The sequence below is a fragment of the Amblyraja radiata genome, chromosome 1, assembly GCF_010909765.2.
Source record: "Amblyraja radiata isolate CabotCenter1 chromosome 1, sAmbRad1.1.pri, whole genome shotgun sequence".
Lineage (NCBI taxonomy): Eukaryota > Metazoa > Chordata > Chondrichthyes > Rajiformes > Rajidae > Amblyraja > Amblyraja radiata.
In genome coordinates this window covers 58,984,693-58,997,776 of record NC_045956.1, presented here as the reverse complement: position 1 = coordinate 58,997,776, position 13,084 = coordinate 58,984,693, and the positions used below count along the sequence as shown (strand labels likewise).

Sequence of the window (13,084 nt, the reverse complement as noted above, 5' to 3'; positions counted from 1 at the left end):
TCTTGTCCTTGGACGGTGTACATTTTGGTTCCGATGTGAGCCATGATCTTGCCAGCGCACCATCTGGTTTGCTTGGCCGTATAATTGCGGTAATATACGTAGTCGCCAATGTCGAATTGGGACTTGTTTCATTTTGTTGGCTGAGTGCACGCCGTAGAAGAGTTACGGGTCAGGTTCAAAACTGATAGGGGAAAGCACACTTGACGTCTGTTGGAGTTCGACCGGTAGTGCAGTTTGGAACGGTTCGATATTGCTGTAAGAAATCGTGCAATGCCGATTGCTTCGATTTCTTTTCGATTCCTACAGCACATTTCATGGCCTGCTTGAAAACACCGACGAGACCCTTTGCCTCACCATTTGAGGGTGGATGAAAAGGTGCTGATGTCAGATGCACGATTGAGTGTTGTTTGCACCAGTCACCGAACATTTGCGAGGCAAATTGGGGTCCATTGTCGCTTACGATTGATAAGGGCAATCCCCAAATGGCGAACAAATCGTCGAGCGCAGAAGTGGTTGTTTTGGTGGTTGGATACTTATTCATTTGGATAACATGTGGCTATTTCGAATGCGCGTCCATGACGACCAACCACATGTCCTCCAGGAACGGTCCGGCAAAATCTATGTGGATTCGCTGCCATGGTTGGTCGGGGACGGGCCATGCGGAGGTCTTTTCCAGCGGATTCGGCGCTGGTTCGGCACATGGTGTGCAGTCCTTGCAGTGGTTGGCGATATCGGTCTCGATATATGGCCATCACACATGCATGCGGGCGAGCGCCTTCATTCGCACTATTCCAATGTGTGTCTTGGAAACTTTATTGTCATTCAGACCTTTCGGGCCGGAACGAAATTTTGTTGCCTTGCAGTCATACATATAATAAAATAACAAAACACACAATAAGCACAAATTTAACATCCACCACAGTAAGTTCACCAGACACCTCCTCACTGTGATGGAAGTCAAAAATCTTAAAGGGCCTGTCCCACGAGCATGCAACTGCATGTGGCAAGCGCGACCAAACCGGAAGCGGGGGCCGCGCGGAGGTGGAGTGATGCAGTCTTGTGCAACATTTTCAGAATTTGCAATCGCAGTTCCATCAGAATGATAACACGACCATCGCAGAAAAGAATGCCATCCTTTGAGGAGATTTCCGTTTGCGCATTCTGGAATGGGCAGAATTCCTTGTCCAGCTTAGGACTGTTCGGCCACCTCTGAGTGTCAAAATGTCAAAATGGGGTGCTCGGCAGACTGTCGGTAAATGATGTGGTAATCATATCCCATCATGATCAGGGCCAACGTTGTAGACGTTGCAACGTCATGACAGGCAAACTTTTTTCCAGACTGAAAATAGTCAGCAGCGGCTTGTGGTCGGTGATGAGAAGGAAATGTCGCCCACTCAAATATTGGTGGAACTTCCGGACACCAAACACGATCCCAGTGCTTCTTTCTCCACTTGGCTGTAGTTTTTCTCGGCGGTCATCAGCGTTTTGGATGCGAACGCGTTTGGTTCTTCCTTGTCGTTCGGCGCCGTTTGTGAGATTACAGCTCCAAGACCAAACGGCGATGCAGTGGCGGCCTGCGAGATCGGCTTCGATGGGTCATAGTGGACCAAACGCGTCTTCTGGGTGAGCATCTCCTTCAACCTGGCGAATGCATGGTCACACACTTTGGACCAGTGTCATTCGACGTCCTGTTTTCGCAGGTTGTTCAATGGTGTGCACAAAGTCGAAAGTGCCGGTATGAACTTGCCACAGTAGTTCACCTTGCCAATGAAGCTTTCAAACTGCTTCACATTTTCGGGTGTTGGCAATTTCACAATGGTGCCACTCTTTCTTCCGATGGCTTCAGACCACTTGCTGAGATCACATGTCCGAGATATGTGACCTGTTGTCGAAAGAATGTGCACTTGTCCATGAGCAACTTCATGCCGTAATTGTTCAGTGCTGTGAGGACCTGTTTTAGGCTCTGCAGGTGTTCTTCCTCTGTCCAGCCGGTGACAATTATGTCATCCAGGTAGGCGGCTACGTACGGAATCCCGGCAACCAGATTGTCGACCAGTTTCTGGAAGATGGCCGGCGCTGGTGCCGGTCCAAATGACAATCGGTTGTATCTGAAAAGTCCCTTGTGCGTGTTGATCATAAGCAGGTTTTTTGTCTCCTTGTCCAGTTCCACATGGAGATACATGTCGGACATGTCCAATTTCGAGAAGTACTGTCCTCCTTGCAGCTTGACGAACAGCTCGTCCACTCTTGGTATGGGGTGTTGGTCAATGTGTAATTGAGGGTTTACAGTCACTTTGTAGTTGCCACAGATGAGCACCTGAACTTCAACTATGGGTGTGGCCCAGTCTGAATGGTCCACAGGGGTGATAATTCCCATTTTCTCAAGACGGCAGAGTTCCTTGTCGACGGCGTTCATCTGAACAAAACTGGTCTTGGTTTGAAGAACATAGGGACGACATCGTCTTTGAATATGAGCCGTGCCTTCATCTTTGTGCAACGTCCGAGTCCAGGTGCGAAAACGGCCGGAAACTGGTCAAGAACCTTCTGCAGGTTGTTCTCGCACTTGCTGCCCATGTTGCAACCGTGGTAGATGACAATGCCATAGTTGATTTGATTTGATTTGATTCAACTTATTGTCATTGTCTTCAGTGAAGAGACAACAAAATTATTTTTCCCTTACAGTCATACAAAAAAACCCCACAAAACACAAAACACAGTAGTCCACAACACAAACATCCCTACACAGCACCAAAGTTCCCCACTGTGGGGGAAGGAACCAAAGTCCAGTCAACCTCCTCGCCAATGTTCCTCAATGATCACCTGTGGTCGGGGCCTCCCGAGCACCCCGTAGTCGCCGCTACAGGCGGCCCGGTGTTCAGGCCCTCTCGCTGGGAACCTCTCTTCGGCCACCTTCCACCGGAACACGCGGCTCCCGATGTCCACAGGCCGTGCTGGGTGGAGATTCGCGCTGGCGACCCCCGGCAAAAGGTCCCAGCACTCTGTGATGTTAAAGTCAGCACCGCCCGCGTTGGGAGCTCCGCACCCACAGCTCCGCGATGTTGGAGCAGCGGCCCAGCACTCCGGAGTTCTAAGCAGCGTTCCCAGGAAGGCCTCGCCCGCTCCGCGGTGTTTCCAGCGCCTCGCCGCCGCTGCTGAAGCTCTGATCTGTTCTCGGCAGGGAAGGCCGTGCCAATCCAGCTGGTCGGCTGCAGGGGGGGGGGGGGGGCGAGGACGCGACTCGGATAATAGTCGCATCCTCGCCAGGAAGCGACTGAAGGACGGTTTCCCCCTTGCCCTACCCGCTTCCCCCCACATAAAATACCGAAAAAAAACAAAAAATATTAAAAAAAACACACTCTAAACATAACAAAATTAAAAAAGACAGCCAGCCCGTAGGCGGAGGCAGCTAGCAACAGTGCCACCGGATGTCCAATCCATCATAGTTCAAGGCGTTCATGTCAATCTTGAAAGCACGGATCCAGTCGATGGTGCACAGGGATGTACGTTCTTAACCAACAACGATCATTGGCTACATCTGTGTCATACCATTACAGGAAAGGGCGACAGTGCATTTGCCTTTCATGGGAATGGGCTATCGTCCGTATCCGAAAAGGCGGATGTTGGCCGGTTTCAGTTTCGGCGATCCGATCCTCTCCCAGATGTCCTGCCCCACTAGCGACACAGTCGCATCAGTGTCCACCTGGAACTGTAGATCGACGTTCGAGACCCGCAGCAAAATCCTCGGCTTGTCGGTGATCGTAGACACATCAAACACTTCAATAGAAATGGTCTCCGTGATTACGTCAACTGTGTTTTGCGCTTTCTTGCCCTTTCTCAGCTTTCCTATGGATTGACACACTGCCTGGAGATGATCCTTTTGGTAACATGCATAACAAATAGACTCGATATATGGGCACCCACGGTGATGATGAGCAGTCGAGCCGCACCGGTAGCAGGGTTTCGATCCTTCCCCCACAGGGGGACGGCTCTTCTGAAACTGTCCCACCTTCTCAGGATTTGCTCTGGGTAGATCTAGTGGTTTCTGGCGTTGTGGACGAGTCTGACGAACTGTATGCACATGCTGAAGGAGCTTCGACACTGTTTCGCCGGCCATTTTGTGCAGTTCTTTACTTAGCAGCTCAGCCATCTTGGCACACTGCAGTACATTCTTCAATGAGGCGCCTGATTACTTGAGAATCGCCTGCTGGATGAATGCGAGTCTGCAGCCCATGACCAGTCTATCCCGCAACGCATTGTCTTGACACTTTTCACAGCATTGAGGTTTAAAATCACATGCCTTGGTGTGAAGTTCGGCAAAAAAATTCGGTGATCGATTGCCCTTCCTGTTGTACCGTCCGGTAGAAATCGAGGCGAGCTGCGATGAAATTTCGACTTTCTTCGAAATGCAGTTGCAAAGCCGTTGCGATTTCAGCATATGAAACTTCAGTTACTTCTTCTGTAAGTAAATTTTGAAGCAGTGCCAAAGTTTCTGGAGACATTGATGAACACAAGAGAGCGTTCTTCCTCAGGTCATTCGTAATTGCCATACTTTCAAAATAATACTCAGCGCGCATTAAATACGACGACCACCTTTCTCGCTCGGGATTGAAACGATCGAATTGCAGGGACCTGTTAGTTTGAGTACTACAGAACTCAAAAATATTTTTTTTCTTTTGTTAAAATGCAAAATAGGCTCTTATCTGGGTCTTTGGACTCAATCCGAAGTATCCCATTCCTGACGTCACTTTCGTGTTCGTTTCCTAGGTCTACACAAAACTTGAGAGTCTTCGATTTACAACAGAAGTCTTTAATGCTTTACCCAATGCTGGCAGCAAGGCAACTCAAAATAGCTGCACACTCACCACACACTACAGACAGGAGAAAACTATATACAAAACATCTCCCTTTGTCCTGTGCAGTGCCACCTGCTGCACGGGAGGAGCAACGGGTCCTCCCACCCCACACAATCCACCAAACATCACAATAACCCTGTGCACGCAGATATGCATTATGGTCCAAACATTTGTGGACCAAACGGCCAGTTTCTGTGCTCTGGAGTCATAGAGCAAGGAAAGCAGCCAAACACAAAATGCTGGAGTAATTCAGCTGATCGGGCAGATTCTTGATTAGTAAGTGTGTCAAAGGTTAGGGGGAGAAGGCAGGACAGTGTAGTTCAGAGGGAAAAATAAGTCAGCCATGATTGAATGGTGGAGTAGACTCGATGGAACAAATGGTCTAATTCTGCTCCTATTATTAATGAACTGCTCCACCACCTCCAGTACCATCCTGTACTGCTCTATATTTTATCAGCAGCTCACTTGATACTACCTTTGCCTTCTTTGCATTAAATCCACTGGCAAGCCTCTTCAAGGAGAGCATTCAAGGTTCTTTGTAAAGTATGTAATGTCTGTTGTTGTGTGTTGTATTTATTGTTGTATCTGTCATTATCATGTACACAGTGTACTCTCTGATCTTCACTTCGACAAGGAATTTCATGCACCCTGTTGTATATGACAAGAAACTAATCAGAAACTGAATTTGAAACATACAATTGGAACGAGATTGAAAAATACAAAGTACAGCATCTGTTTATTTATGCGTACTTTACTGGGTGAGATTCTGATCATTTAAGATTGTTATGGGAGCCACACTCCAATGGATAAGTACACATGGATTAGCTTCAGCCCAATATTTTTATCCACGTGAAATATTGAATGAACACGAGCTGAACCATCCTATTAACAACTAGAGAGCAGTCCTGAGCTACTATCTACTTCATTAGAGACCCTCGGAGTAACTTTGATTGGACTTTACTGGACATTAAAGTCCAGGAATGTCTTTACTTGGCATGTAATGACTTCTGAAAATGCAACACCTCACATTTTTCTGTATTAACATTATTTATTATTCACATTATACGTGGTAGGCGGTTCGATTTTAATCATGTTTTGTCTTTCCGCTGACTGGTTAGCACGTATCAAAAGATTTTTACGGTACAATAAACGTGACAATAAACCAAATTCAACTAAACTCATCTCAACTGATTATCATCAGAAGTGTTACAAAATCCCAGGATGGTGCAATATGTAAGGGCCGAGGCTTGCTTCTGGTGTTTGATTTCTGTTTGCGGTTTAATTAATCCCATTTTCTGCCTTGATCTTTCAGCTACTGCTGCATTGAGACTCCCCACTGAGGTACATTACTGTGGCTTCTATCAACCTCCTAGGCTCGGCTAACGTAATAACAGGAACATCAGTGTGTTTATCCATTATGGCCTCAATGGCTTTGGGGCAGCAATAAGCATCAATGCTCTCCAAAAATGACTACATTCATCTCTGTCTGAAGTTGACAGGATACAGTGCTCAATACACATTTGGGATCTAAAATTGACACACTTATAATTTCAGAACCATAGAGTCATACATACAGTGTGCCATCAGGCCCTTTGGCCCAACTTACCGACACCAACCAAAATGCCCTATCTAGTCCCACCTCTCTGTGTTTGACCCATATCCGTCTAAACTTGCTCTATCCATGTACCTCCCTAACTGTTTCTGAAAAGTCGCAATAGTACCTGCCTCAGCTATCTCCTCTGTCAGCTCGTTGCATACACCCAGCGCCCTTTGTGTGTAAAGGTTACCCCTCAGATTCCTATTAAATATGTTTCCCCTTCACCTTAAACCTATGTCCTCTGGTTCTCAATTCCCCTACTCTGGGCAAGAGACTCTGTGCGTCTACACAATCTGTTCCTCTCATAATGTTATACACCTCTGTAAGATCACCCCTCACCCTCCTGCGCTCAAAGGGATAGAGTCCCACCCAGCTCAACCTCTCCCTATGGCTCAGACTTTCATCCAGGCAACATCCTCATGAATCTTCTCTGTACCCTTTCCATATGACACCATATTTCCTATAACATGGTACCCAGAACTGAACACAATACTCTGAATGTGGCCTCACCAGTGTCTTCTATAATTGCAGCATGACCTCCCAACTTTTGTGTGTGCTTTTATTGCAAACCTAGTGATCAGGAACCTTAATAATCTGGGAAATAAATATTTTGAACCAAATGAGACACAAAGTGCTGGAGTAACTCAGCGTGTCAGGCAGCATCTGTGGAGAACACAAATAGGCAACTTTTTAGGTCGCGACCCTACTTCAGATTGGCCGATATTTTGGATTGGGATTCTTCTTCAGACATGGCCTACGTTTCGGGGGCCAGGACTCTACATCAGACTGGGTTACTCCAGCACTTTGTGCTTTTTTTTTTGTAAACCAGCATCTGCAGTTCCTTGCGTCTATGATGAACCATAATTTGCTGGGAAACAACTGCACACAATGGTTTAAATTCATGGAGATTAAGGCCACAAGTTTGAAAGAGTGGTATAGCAGGCATATGGTTTGTTTGCCTTCATAGGTTGAGGCATTGAGTATAAGAGTCAGGAAGACATGATGCAACTATATACAACTTTGGTTAGGCTGCCCTTGGAGTCACCCAATACAGGAAGGATGTGGTGCCTTTGGAGAGGGTGAAGAAGAGGGTTACCAGAATGCTGCCTGGATTAGAGGGTATTATTTACAAGGAGAGGTTGGATAAAGTCAGATTGTTTACTCTGGAGGCTGAGGGGAGGCCTGTTAGAAGTTTAAAATAATCATAAGAGGCTTAGATACTAGAGGGCATGCATAGGTTTAAGGTGAGAGGTCAAGTTGTTCACACAGGGTGGCGGGTACCTGGAACATGCTGCCAGGGGTGGCGGTGAAGGAAGATACAACATTAGTGTTTAAGAGCTTTTAGGTAGGCACACGGATATGCAGGGAATGGATCACATGCAGGCAGAGAGGTTTAATTTGGCATCATGTTCAGCATGGATATAATGGGCTGAAGGGCCTGTTCCTTTGCTGTACTATGTTCTAACCGAATGCTGCACATGAACCTTTGCAGCAGGTGAGTGAAGCACTGGGCTGTGCTTAACTTGCAGGGCTAGCAATCACGGGACCTTGACTAACCATGCATGGACAGGAGATCAAATCTCACCATGGAATGTAAATAAAACAATCTGGTTAATAATAACAAAACAGAGGAAGTGATAGAGGAGATTACAGTTACAATATTTAAAAGATGATGTTCATCATTGGCCTTCAGGGGATGGAAACTGAATTATTTATTCCATGGCTATAAAACAGGCTGTCAGGCCATTCTATTGTACGCAAACTGCTGCAGGGAAACAGGGAGAATAAAATTGAACACACTACCTTCCACTGAATTCGGATCATCCTTTTCAGAGAAATGTTTGACAGCTCTGGGCCTGTACTGACTGGAGTTTAGAAGGATCAGAGGGGTCTCAGTGAAACTTACCGAATAATGAAAGGCCTGGATAGAGTGGATGTGGAGAGGATTTTTCCATTTGTGGGAGTGTCTAGAACCAGAGGCCACAGCCTCAGACTAAAAGGACGTGCCTTTAGAATGGAGATGAGGAAAATTTTCTTTAGCTTGCGGGTAATGAATCTAGTGTGAACTAAGGCCAGCATGGACACGGTGGGCCGAAAGGCCTGTTTCCATGCTGTTTTTCTGAACTAAATTCCTGTCAGTACTGAAGGATGTGCCAAGGTGCTTTACCTTCAGTTAATTAAGTATTTGGATTTATAATTGCTCTGGCAATATTGAAAATCAGGCAGCCTATTTTTGCCCAGCAAGCTATCACAATGACCAGATGGTCTACTTTAACAACATTTGTCTCAATTCTGACAATGGGTTAAGCTGATGCGGTCAGATGTCTATATATAAATTATCACAAGCTCTCAGAAAATTCTGGGGAAGTCTCAAAAGTCACTAATTAGAATTCCCCAATCTCCATTCGAAAGGTCCGTCGTAAAGGGCTTGATGGAAACATTAATTCTGCTATTGCAATTGAAGGATACAATTTGGTAATTGTAGAATAAATACACTAGTAAGTATAAAGATAAATGGGGTGGAAGTTGAAAGAGTGCATGAAAATAAATTTCTTGGGGTTATAATTGACGATAAAATAAGCTGGAAATCACATATTAAACATGTAAAATTAAAATTGTCAAAAAGTATCTCTGTATTATACAAAGCCAAGCAAGCTCTGGATTACAAATCACTCCGTATTCTTTATTGTTCATTGATTTTACCCTACTTAAATTATTGTGCAGAAGTCTGGGGTAATAGCTATAAAAATTCGATACACTCATTAACCATGATGCAAAAAAGAGCAATCCGTATTATCCATAATGCTAAGTATCTGGGTCATACGAATCCATTATTTTTAGAGTCAAAATTATTAAAATTAGAAGATTTGGTTACATTCAAAACAGCTCAGATAATGTTTAGGGCCAAAAATAAAAATTTACCTGGAAACATTCAAAAATTATTTAACGAGCGTGTGGGGGGTTACAATTTAAGAGGAATATTTAACTTTAAGAAACAAAAAGTCCGTACGACTAGAAAAACCTTTTGTATTTCGGTTTGTGGAGTAGGAGTGTGGAATAAATTGAATGGGGAATTGAAGCAATGCACAAACATGAATCATTTAAAAATGATATATAAAAAAATAATTCTCAAAGGGTACAGGGATGGAGGGGATGGTTGACAAGTGGGGGTTAGTGTTTATCTATTGCTTTACTATTGTTTACTTATGTTTGGGTACTTCAGTTATGAAGTTTGTATGTACATAATAGTTGTATGTATATATATGTCTGTAGGTATTATGGGAAATTGCCTAGGGTAGTATTATTATTAGTAATGAATTGATTTTTAAATATGGTAGAAGTGTTGGGGAAAAGGGGTGAGATTTAATAAGTTATTCTTCTTCTCACTCCTTTTCGAGCTTGTACAGACACAGAGTTGGACATTGGAACTTTGATTTTGTTCTTCTCATTGCTTTGTAAATATTGATTGTAATGTCCAATTGTTTGATAATTTCGATTTTGTTAATATTAATGTCGTTAATGTCTTTACTTGTTCGGAATAAATAAATAAATAAAATAAAATTAAAAAAGGGTTTGAATCAGAGTATATTCTAACTTAGCCATATCAAAGCTGGGATCATTTGTTACAAAAACGGTTGCCTTAACATGGGAACTCAATGTACTGCCTCTGCCCTTAGTGGCCTATTCTTGCTCCTACCCCTGCAATTCCTTGAAAAAAATGTTTTCAAATCTCTCCCTTATTTTCAAGTATATAGAGTCATGCAGCATGGAAACTGGCCCTTCGGCCCAACTTGCTCACGCTTGTCCCATCTGCTTGCATTCAGGCTGTATCCCTGTAAACCCATCCTATCCATGTATCTTTTAAATTGTGTGATAGTACCTGCCTCAACTACCTCTTTCCATTTACCCACCATCTCTTATATAAAAAAGTTGCCCATCAGGTTTCTAGTAAATCCTCCCATTCTCTTCCTGAACATATGTCCTCTGCTTCTTGATTCCCTACTTTGAGTAAAAGACTAAAACATATGCATAAAACTCATCAAAATAACCATTCAACATTTCCCATTTTACCTACAAGACCTGCTATGAATTAAATCCTTAAAACTCACTATTTCCCTACCTATTTTCATGTGACCACTATGCATAGGAATTCCTGTCCAAATATGTATTTAAATTACTTAGTGTCACACTTCGTAGATGATTGGCTACATGACAATGTTACATAAAAATAGATTTTAGTTTTCTTTGCACACAGATAACCTATGAAATGGAAAGGCAGAAAAAACAGGAGCAAGGAAATATATTCAGACAGGTGATAAACTAGAATTCCTTTCATGTTGAAGTCAAATAGTAACATTATTCAGGTAAACCAGGGCAGACCTTGGAATAACGTATGTACTATCATCATAGCAGAACTCTGCATTTAAAATTATTTTTCTTTTTTAATAAATATAGTTGTTCACAAGATGTGGCTTGTATTGTTCATAAATTCATAAGTTATAGGAGCAGAATTTGGACATTTGGCCCATCGAGTCTATGCTGCCATTCAATCATGGCTGATCTATCTTTCCCTCTCAATCCCATTCTCCTGCCTTCTCCCCATCACCCCTGACACCCATACTGATCAAGAATCTATCAATCTTCGCCTTCAAAATACCCAATGAGTTGGGCTCCACAGCCGTCTGTGGCAATGAATTCCATAGATTCACCGCCCTCTGACTAAAGAAATTCCTTCTCATCTTTATAAAGGTACGCCCTTTTATTCTGAGGCACAGGTCCTAGACTCTCCCACTGGTGGAGACATCCTCTCCACATCCTGATCTTTCACTATTCGGTAAGTTTCAATGAGGCCACCCCTCATCCTTCTAAACTCCAGCGGGTTCAGGCACAGTGCCGTCAAACACTTATCATATGTTAACCCAATCACTCCTGGGTTATTGGGTGCTATCCATCCCTAATGTTTGCTCAGGAGGCAGTAGAAGGCCAATAAAATTGATGAGACTGAAGCAATTTATCATGCCGGTAGGGAAAGTGTAGTTAATTTATTTCCCTGAAGAACATAAGCAAATATAATTAATTTGTACAGAAAATTGCCAATTCCAATGTCATTGGTGTCGATGGTGGATTTTGGACAGGACAGGACTTTTTGGACAGGACCTCTTGCATGCTGTCCCAGCGGACTATTTCTGTATACTTTGCTAATCGTGGATTGCGCTTAGGTATGACAAAACAATTCTGAACTACCTGCAAAAAAAAATGTCACTGTGCATTTGAACATGTGACAATAAAGTACCATTGATCATTGTAACTTTTCCACTTCTTTGGTGAAATTTGAACAGATATCTCTACTATTGGTTTTGGGATACTAATGCCGAAACCTCGAGATGAAGTTTATCGTTATACGCACAGGTACGATGAGGTACAAGTACAATATAAATGTTGCTTGCAGCAGTATCATAGGCACATAGACTCAGATAAATACACAAACACAATTTGTACATAAATTACACTCAACATTTGAAAAAGAAAGCAGAGTCCAAAAAACAAGATATGAGTGCAAACATGCAATTAGAAAAAATCACAAAGTACAGGCACCTCGCATTTTACACAAGTGTTACGTTCCTAAAGAGCAGCGTTTATTTAAAAAAAGCGTAAATTAAATTAATCAGGCGCAAATTTGAATGCGTTATTTCAAACATACATTGAATTAGGTTTAAGGGGCTGTCCCACTTGGGCGACCTAATTGGCGAGTTTAGAAGAGTTTGAAAAAATGACATGTTGAAGACCTCCTTTGACTATGTAGAAGACCTCATTCGACCTCCTTCGACTATGTTGAAGACCAGCTACGAATAGCTACGACTAACTTTGGGAAAATTCGACACCGAATAGTGGAGAGTGAAGACAACTTCCTTCAATCTCCTTTGACCTCTCTTCGACCTCCCTTCGACTATGATGAAGACTATCTACGACTACCTTCGACTACCCTCGATTACCTACGACTAACATGCCGATTTACTACGACTAAACCAACGAGTAAAAAAAGTATCGATTTTTTCCATGACGGCCTTTTTTTACTTGCGGGCATTTTTTAACATATTGAAAAAAACGCGCGACCTGCCTGAGGCCTTGAATACGCGGAGACTGCTCTCGAGCATGAAGGAGAGTTACGAAGACCTCCTACGACCTCATGTCGACCATGCTGTGCGTATGAGTCGAGGGCAAACTCGCCAGAACTCGCGGATTAGGTCGCCCAAGTGGGACAGGCCCTTTAAGTATTAATAATATGTGCGTTATTTAAAAAATGCACAACTTTACACACGTAAAATGTGAGGTGCCTGTAGTTATCTACAAGTTTGCTGTACCCATTCAAGTTGGACTTAAAGTCTGGAGTAACTCAGTGGGTCAGGCAACATCTCTGGAGGAAAAAGGATGGGTGATGTTTTTGGTCAGGGCCCTTCTTCATACTGACAATAGAGGGGAAGGAAATGGAGGTAAGATAAGGCAGAACAAAACAGGACTGCCAAGAGATGACCAAGGAAGGATGGAGCCCATAAAGGTCCATTCATGGCTGGGAAGAGGTGATAACAAAGGGATACAAGGATGCAAACAATGGAACTAGTGGGATGACTAGGGT

The 13,084-nt window shown here is 43.5% G+C and overlaps 1 protein-coding gene across 2 annotated transcripts in view; it reads right to left on the bottom strand.

Annotated features, from left to right (window-relative positions):
- Positions 1 to 13,084, bottom strand: part of grid2 (glutamate ionotropic receptor delta type subunit 2) — a 938,240-nt gene that overhangs the window by 220,601 nt on the left and 704,555 nt on the right. The window lies entirely within an intron of this gene.